The sequence below is a fragment of the Anomalospiza imberbis genome, chromosome 6 (genome assembly GCF_031753505.1).
Source record: "Anomalospiza imberbis isolate Cuckoo-Finch-1a 21T00152 chromosome 6, ASM3175350v1, whole genome shotgun sequence".
NCBI classification, from domain to species: domain Eukaryota; kingdom Metazoa; phylum Chordata; class Aves; order Passeriformes; family Viduidae; genus Anomalospiza; species Anomalospiza imberbis.
The window spans coordinates 223,374-245,793 of record NC_089686.1 but is presented as its reverse complement, the minus strand read 5'-3'; the positions used below and the strand labels follow the sequence as shown (position 1 = coordinate 245,793).

The window sequence follows — 22,420 nt, the reverse complement described above, 5'->3', positions numbered from 1 at the left end:
CACAAGACCCTCCGTTACAAGAATTTTAAGGAGTTATTGACCAATAAACACTGCCAACAAGGATATTTATGTTTCTGACCCAATCCTTAAATATTTCCTCTTATGGAGCCATGCTGCAGTGTAAGCTTTCTTAGCCAATCATGTTATGGCACACAAACCCACAATGCTGCATTCTAAACTCCTTGTTTACCTCTGGAATTGCTTTTATTTTTGTATCTTAGACTCTGAAACTCTAAACTTTCCTTTCCTTAGCTGAACGTGTCTCTGCTTTAAACTACAAATCCACATTCTCACTTGGAGCACCTCAGTCTGGGAGCCTTTCCCCAGGTCTCAGATCAAATCCTGGGTTTAATTCTCAGCTTTGGCTCACAGGCCCAAAGCTCTGAGAGCTCCCTGCATTTCTGGTTCCAACACTCATCCCTCAGCTCATGGCACGGGAAGGTGTCTGTGCCATGTCCCTGTCACACCACATCACTGACCCCAGCAGGTCTGGCAGGAAGGGACGGAGCAGGAGGAAGAGGGGACAGAGGGGAGAGGTCCAAGCTTCCAAAGGCAGAACAGGGTCCCAGGTGCCAGGAGCACAGGGAGCAAGACCCAAACACCATTCCCAGGCACTCCCACAGGCACTCTTGCTGCTCAGACACTCCCTGGATTTACACGAGGAGATGAGAGAAAGTGAGAGACAAACACAGAGATGATGGCGGGGGATGCCACTGGGAGTTTTTAACTTTTGTTTCACTCCGAACAGACCAAAAATCCATCTTCTTCTCCAAAATTATTTCTGGAGAGCCCAAATCCCCAAGCTGACCGGGGTCAGTGCCACCAGCAGTGCCCGCAGTGCTGGTGGCACAAGGGAACCCGCAGCCGTCCCCGCAGGCTCGGGGTGCCTGGCTCTCACCACACACTCCAGGGACCCCCAGAGCCCCCACCCCGGGCAGCCCAGCCAAAACTTGGCCTAACTACAAGGAACAGTCAGCAGGTGGGAAACACTTTGAGAAGAGCATTCTGTATTCCAAAAAATGTCATTTTTTAGCAGAGAAGCTTGCCTTGACAATTTCCTGGTTACTTCCTGCCACAGGAGCAGCTGCTCCTTGGTTACAGCTCGGGAAGCACCCAGAGGCTTGAGCCCAGCTAAAATATGGATCCAGTGGCCCCAGGGAGGAGGACAGGTGACAGCAGAGGGACAGGGGGCAGGTCCTGGCACAGTGTGAGGGGACATGATAGCAGATCCCAGTGCCAGACAAGTGCCACAGCCATTTGCCAACATTTCAACAGTTGTGTTGTTGCTGATTGGTTTTTTAAAGTTTTTCACCATTCTTTAAATTCAAGTTTTCTTATATTAAAGAAAGCAACAGAAAAGCAAAGGCATCATGCCCTTCCTGCTGTACTGGAGATTCTTGAGATACACAAATTCTTTTGCATGCACTTAATTTCTGCTGCAAAGATCTGATGCCAATTGAATCTCTTTTAATAGGAAAGCCTTTCACTGGAAAAAAAAAATCTTACTTTAAGGAATCCATAACATTTTTTTTAATTCTCAGCTTTGCTATCTAAGCTCTCCCTTGCCTATCTCTTTTGCTGTCTGGTCCTCTTGTTCACTTTTCTAATTAAGAATGAGGTGGGGGAGCTGGAGAAAACAAAATTACTTGAGTGTCCCAGCAAGGGGACAGAGCAGAGCAGAATGATGCCCTGGGCAGCACTTCCAATCCTGCTCACAGCACTGACTCATTTTCCAGTCCTTTCATCAGCCAGCAGCTCCAGCACTGCTGATTCTGTGGGCACAGTGACCTGACACAGCTCCCATGAACAGGATTTGTGGATTTTCTGAAAGACCACAGAATCCCAGAACGGTTTGAGTTGGGAGGGACCTTGAAGACCATCCAGTTCCACCCGCTGACATGGGCAGAGACACCTTCCCCTTGATCAGGCTGCTGGGGGCAAGAGTAAATTTGCCAAAAGTAAAACATCCTGGCATCAGGCTGCCACTCTCAGAATGGCTGTGACCAGAGGAAGCATCACCATCAGGTCCATGGCTGCCAAAACCCCACCAAGACCACCCAGAAGCTGCTGGGAGGAACACAGCCACCAATAGGCTGTGTCAGAGAGAGCAGAGGAGAGCTGCCCGGAGCAATGCCCAGCAAACAAAGACCCTCAGGAGAGACGCCCCTGAGACACAAAATCCTGCTCTGGACTGAGGGAGAGGAAGGAAGCCAACACCTTCAACTCCAGGGGACTGGGACAGTACCAGGCACAGGAACAGCTCCTCTGCTGGCTCTGGCACTGAGGGATGACATAGGGACGGTGGGTTCCTATCCAGCAGTTCTGTCCACAGCACAGGACAGCTCACACCACTGGAGAGGGACAGGGCAATGCCTCCCTCTGCCTCACCCACGCGAATCAGGGAATGTTATCTGGCACTTTGCTATGTGCCATCAGTTAGACTCGCACAGCAGGAGACAAACAAATCCCCAGATCTCCCAGAGCAGGGTCTCCTAGAGAAGGATCTCCTGCAGCAGGATCTCCTCACTCCCAGGCAGTCATTCCTCCACATCATCTGAATGAGATGCAGCTGTGCTCACGGCATCCTCCCAGTGTAAGAGCCCCTTTTACAATTGCCTTACCACACATGGGCACTCCACACATGCACCCACCAGGGCACAGCTGGAATTATACTGAGACAGACTTTTTGCAAAGCAAAGTGATCCTGTCTGGAAGCCTGGTGTCCCCAAAACAAGGCTGGCAAACAACAACCCGGCCCACACCCAGAGCAGAGGCTCCAGCCATCAGCTCTGTGCCCTTCCAAGTGTGATAACACTTGGGAACACATGGATAGAATGTGACAAACCCTCTGTGTGACACAGGGATTGCCACCTCTACAGCAGCAATGAGGTCCTGATGCCTCTCCCTGGTTTTAAAAATTTGAGAGCCACATATGGCTAAGGGATAAGGGGTTTTAACCTCGGTGTTTTAACAAGGATCCTTATTGGTGCACCACTTCGCCAAGGTGGAATGCACCGCAGTGCACACAAACAGAAAATCCCATATGCCATTTATAGACCTTACAAATTAGCAGATCTAACAAGGATGCCCCAACGAGAGGCTGGATGAATGGCCTGATATTCCCCCATCCACGGAATTCCCCCTGGATGGGCCAGATCTCTAGATTCCAGGATGTGTTCTCTTGGTTTCCCAAGGCAGGGTTTAATGGTCTCCTGTTATGAGGCCTTTAGGACGTTTGGTTTCCTGGCCTAACAGAATACAGGAGTGTGCTAAGTTATCACACTTCAGGAATTACAAGGATGCATGCTAAGAATACCGAGGATACATAAGAGTTATAGAAAAGGTACAGAAAACAAAAGGCAAAAAATCATCATGGCACCAGTCCAACAAATGGGAGTTTCCTGCAGGACTCATTCCATTCCCAGTATGGGCAGGACAGGGACACAGGAGCACTTTGTCCAACAGCACTGTGCCCACCCAGCACTACACCGCTCCTTCTCCTGCCCACAGCCCCAGCCTCAGTGCTCTGCAGGCAGCCCAGCCCCACTGCAGGGGTGCTGCAGCCCAGGAATGCCTCCTCCTCCTCCCCGTTTGCTGGCAGCCTGCACCATCCATCAGCACGTGCCCAATCCTCCTGAACCTGCCACTCAGCCCTGTCCTGCCACAGCCCCAGGAGCACAGGTCACCACGAACCGTGCAGAGAGGAAGCCAACAGCTGCAAGGATTTGCATGAGCTTTAAGTCAGCACAGATGTGGGCAGGTTGCTGTTTCCATTACTGTCTTCATGTGCTGGGAGTGGACATCCCTCCGGTGCCTCTTTCCCCTTCACTAAGCAGTAACCAGTCCCCTCCCAGCTCCAGCCCCTCCTGCTACCATGATCTCCTCCCTACTCTGTTCTCCTGACCTCAGGAGCGGGGAGCACGGCGGGGACTGCTGCTCCTGCGTGCCCAGAAGTGCTGAACCTGCAATTAAATTCCTGGGGAAACAGCGTCTGTGCATCAATACAAACTGACACTCTGAAGGACCAAAATTGCATCCCACAGCCACACGACTCAACTGTGCCAGTGCACAAAGGCCTGAGGGCTGGAATGCCATCACCTGGGAGCAGCAGCAGGGCACAGGTGAACAGCCAGGCACTGCATGGCACCAGGACAGGAACAGGAAACACATCAGGAGAGCAGATCACTGCCAGCATGACGGGGAGCTGCCAGCCTGGCACTGGGCACGGAGATCCTGAGCTCTCACTCTTGTTCTCCACGAAAAGCAATTCAAATCTTGTCATTTTGGAAGGATTCGAAGAAGCGGCTGAAGCTGCAGTGGCAGAAGCAGCACCTGAGAGGTTTCACAGCAGCACAGACAGGCAGCAGCAGGCAGCAGCCCCAGGAGCACGAGGCTGCTGCAGCAGGCACCGTGCCTGAGCCTGCCTGCGCCACCTCAGTGCCTGTGCCACTGCCCACGAGGGCAGGAACGCCCTGCTGAGGGCTGGGGCTCCCACTGCCCTGCACTGGGAGAGGGCAGGGGGGTCAGGATAGCTCCCTCCCTGCAGCACCCTCAGCCTCCCTGCCCTGCTGCCAAGATCACCCTCCTGGCCCCTCTACCTGGTACTTTTTTGTCAGGAAGGAGCTCACTGCCAGGCTGTACCCTCTGCTCAGCTCAGAGCTCACTAGCTGCCAGCCCCCAGCAGTCCAGGGTTTCCACCAGACAAACGGGAATTGCCAGACAAGCAAAACCCCGTGAAGTGCAGCTGAGCAAGTAAATGCTACAAAATAAGAGCAATTTATTTCACAGTTTACAAGTCAGTCTGTGGTCCTCAGAGATAATTCTGCTGTCAGGTGCTTATGTTCCTCCAGCAGTGCCAGGCTACATGAGCTGCTTTTGTGCCTCTATTAGCCCACATATGTGCAGATCCTCCTTTTCCACATTATATCTGCATTCAACCCTTAAAGTTTTGCTTGACCTGTGCTGCAAGCTAAGTGCAATTCTGTCATAAGATTGCATGGAAAACCAGAGCAGGCTTCTGACCAGCGTTTATTATACAGGACACTGGAACATACTGATCTTTCTGGAAAGGTCCGGCAGTCTGGAAACACCTTTTGCACCCAGTTGTGCCCAGCCACACACTGATGGTGCGCTGTCTGAGTTCCATTGTCTCTCACCTAGGAGCAAACCACCCCTTACTGAGATTTGAACTTTAATTTATTCTCCAAATCTGCTGAACCAGTCCTGTTCCACTCCTGCACAGCCTTACTGACATACGGGGTATTTTACACTTCTGTTTCTCCCCATCTTTCCTGGCAGACAGGTGCCCAGCCAGTGCTTTGCTCTGATGCCAAGGCACCACGAGTCACCCACCAGCCCCCAGAGGGAAAAACACCCGCAGCCCTCTGCCTGCCCTGGGCTGTCACCGGGCCCAGAGCAGAGGGATTTCCCAGGGGACAGGACTCTCAGCACTGAGGAGTTCCCCAAAAGGAGCAGACGCTTCACCCCCTCCACCCCATGGCACTCGCCTGGACTGCTGCAGGACCATGGAGCAGCGCGAGGCACAGCCTGACCTGGGCACAGGGAGGGGACTGCAGCCACCCACAGTCACCCAGACACAGGCACGGGGGCATGGGCTGTGCTTTGGACACCGTTTGGAGACGCAGGGCTTTCTGAGCCACAACAAACAGTAAACACTCAGAAATCTGAAACCATCTCATAATAATAAACCATTTCATTTCTACAGAAGAACTTCCTCCCTATGCAAGTGGGGAGGCCCTGGCACAGGTTTCCCAGAGCAGCTGTGGCTGCCCCTGGATCCCTGGAAGTGTCCCAGGCCAGGCTGGAGTGGCCTTGGAGCAGCCTGGGGCAGTGGAAGGTGTCCCTGCCCATGGCAGGGGGTGGAATGAGCCATAAGGTCCTTTCCAACCCAAAGAATTCTGGGATTCTGTGACTCTGTAAAGGAAACACGTCAGTAAAAGCCATAAAAAACTCCCACGGTTCCACGTTGGGCACAGGGAGCTACAGAGGGGCAGCTGCTCCCCTCAGCTCCTGCTGCTCCCATCTGGGGGGGCAGAGCTTGAGACCAACCTGACTGGCATCCACATTAGACATCAGCAGGTCAGTCTGTCACTAATTGAATTATACCTGCATTACTTAATAAACAAAGAATACTCTCCACATTACAAGGATGTAATCCTTTAATTGGTTTATGAGCACAGAGTCCCATGGGAAGTGTCACAAATCCATCAGGATGCCCTGAGCACCGCGTTTCTGAGCTGCACAGATAACGAGTGTCATATGCCAGCAGTCGGCTCTGGGCTGAGCTGGAAAGGGAGCTGAGCCAGCACTCTGCTCTGCTCCACGCCACCAGCACACCGAGCACCAGTGCTGCCAGCACTGCTGCTGAGGCTGTGGAGCTGCCACCAGCAGCAGCAGCAGCAGCAGCAGGCAGACCCCGTCCTTCCAGCCGCCCCAGCTGCAGCCCCCTCCTCCCGGGCTGCTGCCCACCCCGGTGTGCAGGGCGTGGGGTGGCCCCCACCCAGTGCCCCTTCCAGGCACAACGTCGTGGGCAGCTGAGCCCCCACCAGTGCCTCCAGCCCCCTGTTCACACCCGATTCATCGAGCCTTGCCCACACAGTCCCACCTGGCTGCCCAGACACACGTGGAGGGGACGCGGGTCCTCCTCGTCCATCATCTCACCCTAGAAACCCCCTTCTGCTGCTTCACACGACTTGCTACTGTAGATGCAAACCAAAACCATATCTGTGAAGCTCAGCACACTTCAAAAGCCTTGGCAGCGGGAACCCATGCTCTGCAGGAGGCAGGTATGCTGCTCCATGACGCCTCATGCACACACACCTCAGCTCAGGACCAAGCCTCTGCTGGACAAAATCCACTTCAGCACCTGACCCACCAGCACTGCTGCTCCAGCTTGCACTGCTGGCCATGCTGAGGGCAAGGATGGAACAGGGCATGGACACATGCTGGCCACACAGGAGGGCACAGAGCACACAGCACTGCTGGCCACAGCAACAGCATGGAGGGAACAGAGCATGGGGCATGGGAGTACAGCTGGGACCCACGTGCTCTACGTTGTCCCTACAGGGACACCCAGATTGCCAGATATGTGTGCTGCTCCCCAGATGCTTGGGTTAGATTTTCCGTGCCTGGCATCACAGGAACACCATGTGGTGCCCCTGGAGTACGAGTGGTTCCTTTGATCCGTGTGTGGTAGCTGTAATACTGCTGTCCTTCACTCTCCTCCTTTAGCCTTCACGTCTCCCCACATCCCCAGTACAAACCAGGGATGCATTACTGACCATTGGGGAACCACTTGGATATCTTATTAACACCTAAACCCAAATTCCAGATGGCAAGGAGCAAGTCCAGCCTCTCCCCAGCATTCCAAGTCTCGTTCCTCGTTATTGTTCTTTATTTACTGTTACAACTTTCCAGATGGAATTTAAGTGCAGTCACACGCTTTGTACATTGATTGGCTTCTTTAATGCTCCTCAGATGAAACGAAGCTCACTCAGCTCAGCCCTTCGTGCCTGCTGGTGACACCACGGGAGGCCCTGGCAGAGCCGGTGGAGCGTGGCGGGGCCGCGGTGCCGAACGGAGCTGCTGGGGCACGCGGTGCCACAATCCCAGGGCACCCACCTGAGCAGCTCAGCTGGCACCCACCTGGATACACAGCACAATCCTCATTTAAACACTACTGTCCTCATCTGTTCCCTTAGAAATTAACACAGTCCTCATCGGGCACTAACAGCAGCTGCCACCATCCATCCTGACCTATCGCGCCTTTTTCCACGGTGTTTATCATGTTTTCCTTCTAGGGCAGGGAAGGACAGGGGATTGCTTCAATCCCTTCAATTGCTTCAATCCACAGAAGTTTCATGTTTGTAAAATGCTTCTTAAATAACACATGCCAGGTGTGACCAGCTCAGGGCAATAATGAGCACAACAGGAATGGCAGCCCTTGGGAGGCAACCTCTCATTTCAACCATATCAGGACACCAGACCCCGACGGAGGGATCCTCGCTGCTCGCCAGAGGGGGAATGCAGAGAGGGGGGTGCGTGTGGGGCACCTGCAGGATCCAGCTGCAGCTGAGCAGGGGGCTCTGTGCAAGGAACATGGAGTAGTAGAAGGGAGGCTGCACCTCCCAGTCACTAAATGCAATCCTGCCATGTACCTGGGGACAAGGACACTTCTGTTTTCAGTGGCCCAACACGCCAGGGCAGCAAGTGACGACTAGCCCACAAAGGAGTCCCCATGAAGGTGCTCTGCTGGCTGAGCCTCTGAGGCCACATGTCACCAGGGTGGCTGATTGTCTCCATGTTCATCCCCATCCCTGGTCCTCAGCACAGCATATGGGGCCTGAACGTTAGCAGACCCACATTATGAGGACAGGTTGTCACCTGGAAGCACTTGCAGCACATTTCCAACCCACCACAGGCCATGCCAAGGACCCCTGCACAGGGCCTGCTGGGACACCCTGCCACTGGGAACTGGCAGACAGCACTGGAGCCTAGACTGGGGCCTGTGCTGTTATCCTGGCTCTTTACACCGTAGCTGAAAGATGCTCAGTTGTCTGTGTCAGCTTGCCCAGGCTCAGTTGTGGCATTCAGGGCCACGGTGCTCTCCTGACCAGGATACTGTTGGTGTGCAGAGCCTTCCTGCCCACCTGTGACACAGCAGACTGTCCGCAAAGGCAGCCACGGCCAAAGCTGAGGCTCAGAAGCAGGAAAGCAGCAGTCACTTCTCAGGAACCGCAGTTTGGAGCCCACTGCCCAAGAGCAGCGTCACTGCAGCTGGGTGCCGGCGGAGATGAGACACAAGGCTGACGTGTCAGAGGAGCCACAGCACGGCAAACCTGCCCACGGCACAGCAACACCAAACCTGCCCACGGCAACACCCAACCTGCCCACGGCACGCACGGCGCAGCGACACCGGCTCGGTGCAACGGCAGCCGGCAGCAGAAGCTCCCTGTGAAACACCACGTACCCGGCAGCAGCACTGACTCACAGCTGACAAGGCGACAAATCCCGCTCGCCTTACTCAGACCCGCTCCCACGAGCCCTATCAGGGAGCTTTACATCAGGGCTTGCAAAAGTGCGTTGGAGAAAACAGGAACGACGCAGCTCCCGGAGCCCCAGCAGCGCTGCCAGCGGCACCTGCCTGCTGTGCCCAGGGCACCTGGCTCCCTGTGCCCATGGCACCTGCCTGCTGTGCCCATGGCACCTGCCTGCTGTGCCCAGGGCACCTGGCTCCCTGTGCCCATGGCACCTGCCTGCTGTGCCCATGGCACCTGGCTCCCTGTGCCAGGGCACCTGCCTGCTGTGCCCAGGGCACCTGGCTCCCTGTGCCAGGGCACCTGCCTGCTGTGCCAACGGCACCTGCCTGCTGTGCCCATGGCACCTGGCTCCCTGTGCCAGGGCACCTGCCTGCTGTGCCCAGGGCACCTGGCTCCCTGTGCCAACGGCACCCGCCTGCTGTGCCCATGGCACCTGGCTCCCTGTGCCAGGGCACCTGCCTGCTGTGCCCAGGGCACCTGGCTCCCTGTGCCAGGGCACCTGCCTGCTGTGCCCACGGCACCTGGCTCCCTGTGCCAGGGCACCTGCCTGCTGTGCCCATGGCACCTGGCTCCCTGTGCCAGGGCACCTGCCTGCTGTGCCCAGGGCACCTGGCTCCCTGTGCCCATGGCACCTGCCTGCTGTGCCCATGGCACCTGGCTCCCTGTGCCAGGGCACCTGCCTGCTGTGCCCATGGCACCTGCCTGCTGTGCCCAGGGCACCTGGCTCCCTGTGCCAGGGCACCTGGCTCCCTGTGCCAGGGCACCTGCCTGCTGTGCCCATGGCACCTGGCTGCTGTGCCCATGGCACCTGGTTCCCTGTGCCAGGGCACCTGCCTGCTGTGCCCATGGCACCTGGCTCCCTGTGCCAGGGCACCTGCCTGCTGTGCCCATGGCACCTGGCTCCCTGTGCCAGGGCACCTGCCTGCTGTGCCCATGGCACCTGGCTCCCTGTGCCAGGGCACCTGCCTGCTGTGCCAGAGCAGATACTTCACATTCCAGGCAAACTCTTAAGTCTGGCTTAAGCATGGAGAACTAGCTCCTCACCCATGTGCAGCAGAACGTCTCTGCATGACTCCCCAGTGGTGCCAAGGCAATCCCATCCCAATCCCAGGACCAGCAGCACCAGGGGACTAAGAACACATCCTGGGGATTCTCCACCACGCCTTTTCCTCATTGTTTGTGTTTTCCTTTTACACCTGCTGTCCCACAGCTGGTGAGTCCTGCTGCAGGACTCACAGAGCTGTCACAGCTCACTGGGGTGGGCTCCTGCTTCTCCATCCCCCATGGCCAACTACAGAGACCAGGAAGTATAAATAATTGGAAATAATACACAGGGAATATCAGCTCTCTGGCAATGAAACAATGCTGAGGCAATGAAAACTGAAGAGTTTTATCTGTCTCCAATCCAAAAGAATTCCAACATGATCTTGACAGAGAAGCCTAAATAAAAACTTCAAGGGAAAAAAGATATCCCACTTTAAAGTAAAGCTACCTAATCATTTGTTTTCATGGAAATGTTTTGCCGTAAGACAGTTCCTGGGGAGAATCTTCATCTACAAGAGCAAACTCAAAACCACAGCATTGGACACGAGCTCTGCAGCACTGGGAACTGGTTCAAATACACTGAGGTCCCACTGGCCACTTGCTGCACAATTAGAGGCACCCACCAAGGCTCCCATTACTGCCTCAGTCATTTGACAAACCACCTTCTACATCACCCAGCCTGCTGGAAACAAATATGACCTGTACAGCCATTTATTCCATGGAAACGCAGAGGCTGCTGCCCAGCTCAGGCAGCAGGCATGGCGTGCTGCTGGCCTCAGTGGCCAGCAAGCCAGGCGGGATGGGGCACACGGGCAGGCAGCCCTCGGACACCTCAGTCACCCACACCAACCTGTGCCCACGGGGCAGGGCATGGCTCCTGGCACCACAGCATGTCACCACAGCATGTCACCACACTACAGACCTCTGGCTCGTGGAGGCCAGAGCCCCAGCCAAGGGACCTGGGGTGGCCCAGGGGATCAGCACCTGTCTTTGGCTCGAGGGGCTCTGGGCCAGGGCCTTCTCCAAGAGCCCTCCTGTCTTCTCCTCTCATCTCACCTGCTCCCCTGTGAATACCAACCCCTTTCCCTTCCTCTGCAGCATCTTAGCTCTCCAAGAACGACAGCAAGAGCTGCCACAGAAAACAAAACGAAGGCCAGCACTATTCCATGTCAGGCTGCAGGCACTCAGCCAGCCATCACTGTCAGCACCACCCAGCCAGCAAGCCCATGGGCTACTTGGGAATGTAGCCAAGGTCTCCAGCCCTCCTCGGGAGCCCCACTAAGAGTGACACCAGCTCCAGAGAACTGCACACAGGGACACAGACCCACCCCTACCGCAGGGCTCTGTGGGAACACCCTCGACAGCCTGGATCTGGGCACTGCAGAGGAATTCCATAACCTACGTTACTTCAAGATTTGTCATTTTGTTTTCAGAATGACATCTCAAACTCCAGAGTACCAGAAGGTATAACTGACTAATTTGAAGCAAATGTTTCTATTTTGCTGCAAAGTGCATGATTATTTGATAAAAACTTTCTAGAAAGAATGGTTCACTCTTCAGCAACAAAACCTTATACTTTGGATAAGGTTTGGATTGGGTTTCCCAGGCTGGAGCATGCCTCCAGCGCTGCTTCTGTTCGACCACATTTCCCCCTGCAACCCAGCCACACAGACAACAAGCTTTTGTTTCCAAAGCATTTTGGGTAACTACCTCAAGAATAGTTTTTGTTTAAAACAAAGACACACACATAAGCCTCTCCTAGCACAAACTTCATCAGATAGTGTCAGCAAGCATGGTTTATTAGCATGATATTGAAAAGTAATTTTACTACTAGCTAGAAAAGTCTGAAGACTGCATTGGATATATTTAGATGTGTATAAATAGACAACACTCAGTGATGTCTGGTCCAAAGAGTACAAATCTTCTCTAATGCATGGAATATGCCTGGCCCAAAACGCTTGAGCAGCACTTACACAGCCTTTTCAGTCTGGCTCAGGTTCTGAGCCCGCTAATAGCGAGGCCATTAGAGCGGCGCTCAGGCCCAGCTGCTTGTGCAGGGAATATGCAAGGACTGCTCTATAAAACCCAGCCCATCACCACATCTGAAAGCACAGGCAGTATCGATCAGCACTGGAAAGCCATTAGCTCTCCAGCCTCTGAACTACCTCCACGTGCACCAGCGGAGGGACAAGCCCTCCAGGCACCTCGGGATGCTCCACCTACCCAAGGTAAGCACCTAGTGTGCCAAGGCCATCCTTCCTGATGCACCCACCTTCGCATCCCCTCTAATCTTCCTCAAAAATTGGGGAAGATCTGTTTTTTTCTTGCCATGCTGCTCAGACACATCGCTTCTTGGGTTCCCCACATTCCCAGCCAGCCCAGATCCTGGGCTGGGCAGCTACCTCTCAGCCTCCTTCCCCTGGCCCCACTCACGCCTTTGATGGCCAACAGGAGCCTCTCCAGACAATAGACCTGCATGAAAAGTTCCAACCAAGCCTCTGAGGCACCATCCTGAGCAGTGCTGCAGTCCAGCGCAGCTTCTCTTGGCTGTAAGGATGACACCAGCTCTCAGCCCACCAGCTCTCACTGGGATAGGACAATCTGGAGGCCACTTCTGCAGCTGCATGTGCTTGGTGGAACAGGTCAATCTGGAGCCCACTTCCACATGTGCATGTGTTTGGTGGAATAGGTCAATCTCAAGTCCCTTCCTGCAGCTGGAAGTGTTTGGTGAACAGGTGAACTAGTTCAGCTTTAACTTGCACTGGATACCTGACATATCCAGGATTTGCTTCCGCTGACTGCCCTGCCATGATAAAACCAGGAACTGCTCTTTCTGAAAGCAGAAAGATGAGGTAATAAGCCAGGAGATGTATCTTAGAGAGGCTTGTAACTGGAGGCCAAACTGGCAAGCTCTGGGGTGCATTATGATCCAGTCTTACGCATTTAAACACATTTATTATGCATTTAAACAAATGCATAATCCCTTGAGCACAGTATATATTTAGCAACGTGGATTGGGAAGGTGTTGGGCACCGAGAACACTCAGTCTCTGGTACGGCTGCTTGTGCAAAACCAAACCTGACTCCCAGACCAGCAGTGGAATTGCCAGGCCTGGCACACCTCTGCCTGCCAGGACCGACTGGCAATACCACAGAGTCCACGGGCCAGCTCCGAGGAGTGGCCTGTACACAGGACCAGGGGGCTCACTTAGAGTCCTTGTGGCAGCACACACAGCCCCGAGCACCCAGCTCCAGGCAGCTGGGATGAAGTTCTCCTCACCAGGACACACGGGAGCCAGCACACACAGTCCATCTGGGCAGCACTGCCCCATGCTCCTGGGCACAGCCATGGCCAAGATCACTGCTGCCAGGGCCAGCCCAGACCCCTCCATCTGCAGAGGCACAGCTGGAAGCAAACAGGCTTCAATTCCAGGATGGATCCATCTTGCCTCGCCAGTGTGCTGGCTGGCTGTGCTGGCCTGAGCAGCCCTGGACACGCAGCACTTGCCCGAGGATGCTCAGAAGGAACAAGCTGACACCACGTGTCACACAGGAACATGCGAAATGGAAGTGTGGGTGGGGAGGATCACCAGCACGACAGCACAATGGCCAAGGGCAGGCACTCCCAGACTGTCCAGTTTCACGGCACGCAGCCAAAGGCCACACGGGGCTGGGCTCGGCTGGGGGCACCTGCTGTCCCATCCCTGGTCTCCAGGACTGCTGAGGCCGAGTTCATGACCACAGCTGGAACGAACACATATCTCTGTTCCACACACACAACATAATGAGTACCCCGGAGACTCAACAGACTGGAAGGGAGGAGGCAAAAGTGCAGGAAGGGAAGAGCTGCTGTCCCAGGATGCAGAGGAACCGCAGAGCCGGTGTTCCCCCGTCCACGCTGGGAAGGACCAGCCCGGGAAGAGGCTTCCCCAGGGCACCTAGCCCAGACCTGCCCGTTCCCGCAGCGCAGCCGGGCCCCCGAGCCGCGAGGGCTGATGCTCCGACACCAACATGGCTGCGAGGCTCCGCCGGCTTCTCCGCCGCTGCTCTGCCACCTCCCCACCGGGAACCTTCCGGCGGGGAAGGGCCGTTCTGTCCTACATTTCTTCTCCCGCACACAGCGGTGTTCGCCACGGAGGGGTCGGAGGGGACGGAGGAAAGGGGGGCGCAGCCGCATCCCGGGACGCAGGGGACCGCGGCGGCCCTAGGGAGAGAGCCGCGGGGAGAGCGGGGGGTGTGTGGCGGCCAGGGGCGGCGGGACGGGGCGGGAGGACTGGGGAGGGGGGAGCCGCGGGGCCGCAGAGCCCTGCACCCCCTGAGCACCCCCCGAGCCACCCGGGAGAGCGCCCCGGGATGGCTCCGCGAACAGCGGCGCCTCCGCCCGCTCGGGCAGCGCCGCAGCGCCAGCGGTGCCGGGTAACCGGGCGGCGGCGGCGGCGGCAGCGGCATCGCGGCGCGGAGGGGGCGGCGGCCGCGGCACGGGCGGCCCCGCAGCATCGCAGCCTGGCAGCATCTCCGGCCCCGCAGCATGCCCAGCCCAGCCCAGCCCAGCCCAGCACGGGCGGCCGCCGGCGCCGTCCCGCGGGCAGCGGCGGCAGCGCGGCCGGGCCCGGCCCGGCCCGTCCGCGGGGCACCCGCCCCGCCGCTCCGCGCTCCCCGCGGCCGCCGCCCTCCCGGGAAGGGCGTCGTCCCGGCGCCCCCGCCGCACCGTGGGGTCGTCCTGACCGGGACGTTCAGGACCGGCCGGGCCGCCCCTCACCCCCCCCCCCGCCCCGTCCCCTGGGCCAGTACCGCGGTGCAATGCAGATGTGCCGGGCGCGACTCCCTTCGCGTTACCTGGTGCCTCCGGGGACGGGCGGCGGCCGGAGCGCGTCCCCTGCGGGTGCGGCCGCGGCCGGGCCCCGGCGGGCTGCGGGCGCTGGCGGCAGGCGGGCTGCCCGCCGCTCCGCCCCGAGCCGGCGCTCACCCCCCGCATCCTACCGCGGGTCCGCGGCGGAGCTGCCCGCGGCCGGGACGGGCAGGGCGGCCCGGAGACGGCCCCACGCGGCGGCTCGGGCGGGCGGCGGCACATGCACACACGCGCGGCGGGGGCGGGAGGCGCGGGACAACCCGCCTGCATCAGCCGGCCCGCATCGCCCCGCACCGGGCAGCCCGCCCCATTCTGCTCCCGCCGGCGCTGACCTTGTCGCGTACCTGCGCCAGGTTAATCCTCGCCAAGCGCCGCCGCTCCGCACCCCGCTGCGGGATCCTGCGCGCCGGGCGCTGCACTGGACGGACGGACGGATGGACAGACGGACGTGGCCGAGGCGCGGGCAGCCCCGCCGCCGGGCCGGCGCCTCCCGGGTCCGGGTGCCGCTAGCGCGGGGCGGCCGGCGGCAGGGCCATGCGGCTCCGCGCCGCTCCGCGCCGGGAGCGCTCAGGCGGAGCAGCCGCGGCGGCGGGTGCTGCGGCGGGGCAGAGCGGGGAGCGCGGCGCCCGCGGCTCGGCCCTCCGCGGCGGCGGCAGCTGCGCCCATCCTCCGCGCCGCCGGCCTCCGCCCGGCCCCGGCCCCGGCCGCGGGCAGCCGCGCCGCTCGCTGCCGCATGGAGCAGCCGCCGCCTCCCCCGCGCCGCGCCGCGCCGGGGCGGGCTGGAGCAGCCGGGCCCTCCCCGCCCCGCCGCACGCACGGCTGAGCCGCAGCCGCCCGACCGCCGCCGCGCAGACGTGCGGCCGGGCCGCCCCCCGCCGCGCCGGGCTCGGGGCTGCGCGCCGCCGGGCGGGACCGGGCACGGGCACCGGCACGGCTACGGACACGTCTCCGCCTGCCCCGCCACGCCGGGGCCAGGCTGCGGCGACGGGCGCCGAGAGCGGCCGCGGCCCTCGGGGCACCCCGCTGCCCTCCCGGGGGCCGCAGCCCTCCCCCAGCTGCCGCCCGGGGCCCCGGGTCCGGGGCGGGCGGCGGGCGGGGGCCGCGCGGCTGCGGGAGGTGCGCGGGAGTTTGACCTGACGATCGATCCGGTAGATGCACCGGCGGAACCGTCCCGCGGCGCGGAGCGGCCACGCGGGGTGGGAGCGCGACGGCAACTCCGCTCCGCTCCGCGCCGCCCGGCATGGCGAGGGCTCCTGTCCACCCTCGGGGCACGCAGCTGCCTGCATCCTGCCCGCGCCCCGCCGGTCCGAGGACGGGGACTGCAACACCGGACTTCTAGGAGGGATGGTCCTGGCAGGAGAAGGAAAGGCTGGGTCATCTGTGGGGGCAGTAAATTGGAGCGCTTTTGGGGATTGCGGCATCGTTACCTGTCTCCTGGATCTCTAACAGGGAGGAGAGTGCATTTCGTGCTATGGAACACTGACACCCTTTTCTAGTGCTCTTTTGTGGGAAAACGCCGGGGATGTTGCAGAACCCGAAGAAGAGGAGCACTGCCTGGAAAGCCTGGAAGAGGAGCTAATCAACGACCCTCGTCAGCGGCCAGGGACCTCGCACCTGGAGGGATGTGCTGGCACGTGCCCTGCCACCACTGGGCAATGGCCCCGTGTCCCCCGACACCCTCCCCCTGGCACGGGAGGCAGTTGTGGGCTCCTCTGGGGCTGCCCTGCGACTCTCTGCAGCCGGACCAGCCCCCGTGGCCACTGCTGCTGAAGGTGCAGGAGAAAACCCATGGACTGCCTGGCACGCTTGGAGGCAGCGGGAGCAATGCTGCCGGGATAGATCTTCTGGCAGGGGATGCACGTGGTAGGAGCCCCGTTCCAGAAACGGGAAGGTGCAGTGGCAGTCCTCATGCCTCTTTGCTGATACTGTGCCAAAGTGTTCTGTGCCTTGGGATGGAGCGTCTGGCACGGGTAAGGGTGAGAAGAGGGAACACATCAGTATTCCTGGGCTCAGGGCTGTCCGTGTGACCTGAGAACTTTGAAGTGGTCTCCACAGCAGCCTGTGATCCTTGTCTCGTAAGGAACACAGCTGCCAGAGCCGCATCATCCTCTGTCCTTCTGACAGCCTCTGAAGCTGTCCAGGGCTGGGCTGCCGGGCTGAGCCTCGGTTAGTGTTTATCTCCAAGTACCAGCTGCTGTTTCACAGAGCTAGTCCGAGCTGTTACAGGGGAGAGAGGCTGGCAGGAGCAAATGAGTCTAAATCTTCTCTCCCTCAAAGGAACTCATGTCAGCTGGCTTTGCTGGGGCGGTCTGTCCCACACTCAGTCTCAGCACTGGTCGCCTTCGGAGCTGGAGGCAGTGTCATGCTCAGCCCTGATTTGGCGTTCACAGTGTGCTCCCCTGTGGAGAGAGAAGAGAGACAGTAAGATGCTCCCTGGTAAAACATCCCTGGTCTTGGCTGGCATCTGTCAGTGTCTTGAGCTTCAGGTTCAAGCATTTGCTGCTCTGTCAGTTCTCTGCCCCAGAAGCAGGGGGGCTGGCATGCCAGTGATGCCAGCAGTGTGGCTGGAAGAGGAGACAAACATCGGGATACAGCTTCCCTGGCCATAGGAACATGGAGAAGCTCGGTGAAAACTCAGTGGAAGCATGTGCCCAGAGCCTGGTGTGTCCTGGGGGGTGCACTGGTTTGCAGCATCCAGCACAAAAACACTGTGAGGGCTGGTTCAGGACCACTCTGAACTGGTACCAGTACAGCACAACCACAGCTAAAGCAATGTCCTGTGCTCTCTGGCCTCAGGTGTTCGAGCAAGGGCTGCTGCATCTTCTTTGGCAGCCTGAAATCCCTCCTGGACACGATGCTGAGATGACACCACCGCCTAGTTAATGTACCCAGTGTGAAAACTGCACCTCCCTGGGGCATCCAGGAGTGTGGGAGCTGTGGGTGTGCTGGGGAGGTTCGCTCGCTGGGCGGGGATGGAAAGCCTGCTTGTCTGATCCTGGTGACAGTGTGTGGCTGCTGTGCCATGCAGGTCTTACCCTGAAACTGTTCCCCTCCCTCTTGTTCACCCCTCCACTGGGCCTCACCTGGCTGCCACCGGTGACTCTGGAGGTGTCTGTGCCTGAATGCTCCCTTGAGTGCCCAGGGACAGGATGGTTTGGGACAAACCTCAGTGTCCTGGGGGGGCAGGTCTGTGTCCTGGCATCGTTATTCCCAGTGCCTGGCAGTGTACCTCGTGGACAGCACTGTCCTGCGTGGCCCTGGCACTGGGGATGCTCAGGATTACTCAGGTGAGCTCCCACCTAGGTCTGGCCAGGATTCACCTTGCCTTGGGGACCCTCACCCTGCTGGGGCTCAGTCACCTCCTCTATTACCCTTCTAAACAAGCCCTTGCTGGGGGTTTTGTCTTGGTGTCTGTAGCTAGTGTTAAAATGCTTTTTACTGGCAGAGCTGGTAACTCCTTAACCTGAACTCTTTCCCCTCACAGGTAAAATTACTTTTTTTTTTTTTTTTTTTTTTTTTTTTTTTTTTTTTTTTTTTTTTTTTCCCTGAAATAATGAGACCTGGAGGAAAGTGCTTTGTTTAAATAACAGAGAGAGCTCTTTTATGCCCTTTCTAACCCTTAGTCACCTCGGGAAGGAGGGACCTGGGGCCTAGGCACAGTGCCACCGTGCTGCAGCTGCTGGCGGCAGGGTGCCGTGCTCACCCAGCCTGCTGCCCACAGCACCCCGGTGCCACAGGGGCTGCCCGTCCCTCATCCCTTCACGGTTTGTGGCGTGGAGCTCCTCCCCAGCCCCACGCCGCAGACCCGAGCAATGCTGTGAGCTGTGCCGGGAGCCAGCAGCATCCTTGGGAGCTGCTCCCGCACCGCTGGGGCAGAGGAGGGGCGGCGTGCCCGTGTCCGCGGTGGCGGCAGCTGTGGCAGGAGCGGGGCAGGAGCTGCTCGGCGATCACGTCGCCGTGCACTGAGCACAGCTCCCCATCGGCACCGAGCCCTTCCGTGCCCCGCCGGCCCCGAGCGCCGGTTCCGTGCGCTGCGTGTACACCCCAAGCAGGGCAGCAGCAGCGCAGGGAGCGGCGCCGGGCTCGGCAGCTTCCCACAGCCCGGCGGAAAACGCGGCAGGAGGCACTACATGGTGCTCCTTGAGAGAGACTGGCACCTCATCAAAAAGTGTGTGGAACCGGCAGTGCTTATTCATCCTTACAAGGAGAAAATTCACTGCCCGAATCGCTGAAATGTCACATGTCACGTTGCGTGAAGTAGATTTCTCTTCCCTGGAGCACCTTGGAGACAAGAACGCCTCAGGTAGCAGTGCACTGCCAGCCTCTCCTTCCAGAAAAGCCGGGGAAGCGTGTGGAGTTACCCCAGCCATCACTTCCTGGGGATGTTTTTCCACTTTAAGTTCTTGAGTCTGTAAGATGGGGGAGCTGTTGCATTGTACAAAAAATGGCAGGGAACGATCCTGTTCCTTCGGGAGCCCTCCGTCTCCTCATTGCCAGGCCAGAGGTGAGAACGCTCCCCAGCTGTCCTGGTGCCCCAGCTCTCACCCTCACTGGCCAGGGAGGCTCAGGGCAGGCAGAGCGAAACCTGGCCGGGGCACACACACCCCTCAGCACCACTTCGGATTTTATTCATGGGGAACTGGTGTGGCATTTTTCCTGGGGTGCCTTGGTGGGTGGTGAAGCCCCAGCATGTACTGGTGCCCTGGCCTTCATGTGCCAGCCCTACACTGCCAGCGAATCAGACCTCACACCCAAAACCACCACGGGGGTGGGGGGCAGGTGACTGGTTTACCCTCAAACGCTTCATCTGGTGGAACCAAACCAAGATACTTAATAGCTAATAATACTTAATTACATTTTAAATAAAAAAATAGGTTTAAAGTCATGAGTAAAGTAATTGTAGTGTCTGTTTGCTTAATCTTTTAACAGATTTGTTTTTTTGAGAAATAAAATAATGTGCTGATTTATTTTTTTAATTTCTTGCATGATTATTTGCAGGCTTCTAGCTGTTGGTACCTGGTATATTTAAAAGGTGCTGTAACTGTCAGACACGAGCTGGCAGATGAGCACTGAATGTCCTGCTGGAATGGCATGCCTGCCACTATCCTGCACTGCACAAGCACAGCTTTGTCTGGGAGGGTCCAGAGGCACAACTGGGAAAAGTTTGCTGTGCTGGCAAGGAGCCTTGTCCGCCTCAGCCCACACCTCATGGGCAGGCTCTGCCCACCCTGGAGCCAGCACGCGAGCTCAGGGCTCTCTTCAGCCAGCTTTCTGCCCCACACAATGGGTTTTTCTCACCCCCATGGTGGCCTGGCAGGGACACGAGCTCACCCAGAGCATGGCTTGTTTAATTTGGAAATAGGGGTGGGAGGAAATATTGTGGGAAGAAACAGATACATGCAGGGCTGTGAATAAAAATAGAGACTAAGCCCAGTCATAATTTAGAAAAATAGCCTGTCCCAAAAAAACCTGTTACCTGCAAAAAGCCATTTCCTTCTGACAAGTGTCATTGTTACTGCCAGGCACTGGGACTTGGTGTTCCCAAGGCAGGCAGAGGCCAGAGCAGTCAGGGACTGCCGGGGGCCCACTGCAGCTGACAGGCAGTGCTGATGTGTGGGATGGAGCTGGGGCAGAGCCTGCATGAGGAGAGGGCTGCTGACACCATGGGCGGCCCCATCATTCCAGCTCTGTACACAGAGTACTAGTGTTTATCATTACTTGTGGTCTTGAGGGGACCAGTGCAGCTGGACATGAAAGGCAAAGCCAACCTGTACAGCAGGGAAAGACCCAGGGCTGCTGTGCAGTGCTGTGCTCTGATGAGCTGGTTTAGGGGAAAACAGTTCCACGTTTGTTTCTGAAGGTGACATTAAACCTGCTGGATTGAATAACAATGATTGCCCATCCCTGAGTGCAGCTTCCAATCTCTGGACAGCTTGAAAGCACTGGGAGGATGGTTGGACTTGATGCTCTCAGAGGATTTTTCCAGTCTAAATGATGCTGTGGTTCCATGATTTCAGCAGACAGAAATGTCAGGTGTCATGCAGATGGGATGGGCATCACCTGACAAGCAGCACAGGTACCTAATCCTGTGCCACTAGGGCTCAGTGCCCCTCCCCTGGCCTGTTTAAACCCAAAGATGTGCCTCATTGCCTGTCTCCTCCTTCTTGATTCTGGAATTTTAATAACATGCTCCCTTAACACCTGCACTCACTTCATGTTGGAGTTTTGGGTCTCGATCTTTTAAAGGTCTTCCTTATTCACATTTATTTCTTTCACAATTTATTCCTTTTTTGTTCAGATGACTTCTCAGTGGAAAACAGCAAAGTCTCCATCACCAGCCTGTCCCAATTCCCTCAGCACTGTCAGAGCCATGTGCAGAGCTCGTTTCCAGAATAGACGGGAATTTCTCGTTCTACCAGTTGCTGGTTTAAGTCTTTTCCTTAAGCCAAATTTTGCATGGAAAATAGTATCCAGTAATTCAAACTATTACTCTTCTGGATATTCCATCTCCTCTCTTCTGTCCAAGCAACATTAGCTGAGGGTTAATGTTCAACTCATCATGGTGGGAGAATGAAGAGCTACCCTACACCTCATTTGTACACAGAAGAAAGAATAAACTTTTATTTACAGTCTTTGCAGTCTTCAGTTTATAATGTTTACAGTCTCTACAGTTACAGTTTAGAGTATAAAGAAGCTCACCACTGTCATAACCACAATGAAAAGGCTGCACCAAAAATGAGTTAATTTTCACTTCAAAAATTGCTCTGGAATGCAGGCTGGAGTGTTGCTCCAGCAGAGACAAGGAATACAATATCCCACTGGAACAGGAGGAGAAAGTGAATTTTGTGATTATTATGCATAAGCATCCCAAACAAGCAGAACCGAGAAAATAATAAGATAACTAATATTTTTGAGAAGCTGCTAATTGGAAAAAAAAAAATAGAGACACAGAAGCAAAAGAATTCTGGTAATAACTCTTCAAAAAAGAGCGAACTAGCGTCTGGCATGGATCCCCACTGCTTCCGAGCTTGTTCAATTAAAATCAACACTGAATGGGTTTTCTTTCACTACCGTTACTCAAGCTGCATCCTTCAAAAGGATGGCAAATGATTGCTATGCATATGAAAGAACTATAGAGTATGAAATTACAAAATGATACAGGGTTTGGATATTTGCACTTTGAGATATTAAATCTTCTGAAGGAAAATATTTGAGCAAATTCTGAATAAAGAACCCTACAGAGGAGGCAGAAAGAGCAGCAAGATAATCTAATAAGGCAGAGACAGAGCAATTTCCAAGTACTGAATTCCTCAGCTGAACCATGACACAGTGTTTCCAGCCCAGCCTCTGCTCTTCTCTCTGGTCTGGGCATTCACTACCAGGGTCTTGTGTATGTTCATAACACAAATCAGCTTCAAGGTCCTGAGTCAGGCTTGGATTTAACCCCTTCTAGAGATACAGAGATGCTA

General features: G+C 56.7%; 1 protein-coding gene across 4 annotated transcripts in view; it reads right to left on the bottom strand.

Moving 5' to 3' along the window:
• Window positions 1-15,453, bottom strand: part of LRFN5 (leucine rich repeat and fibronectin type III domain containing 5) — a 47,116-nt gene extending 31,663 nt beyond the window's left edge. The window contains exon 1 of one of the 4 annotated variants that reach the window (XM_068192026.1): window positions 15,296-15,453. The gene's annotated coding sequence lies outside the window, so the exon portion shown is untranslated. Of the gene's footprint in view, window positions 1-14,938; window positions 15,084-15,283 lie in introns of those variants that run through there. The other 3 variants (XM_068192025.1, XM_068192029.1, XM_068192027.1) reach the window with 3 other exon arrangements.
• Between the last annotated feature and the right edge of the window lie 6,967 nt (window positions 15,454-22,420).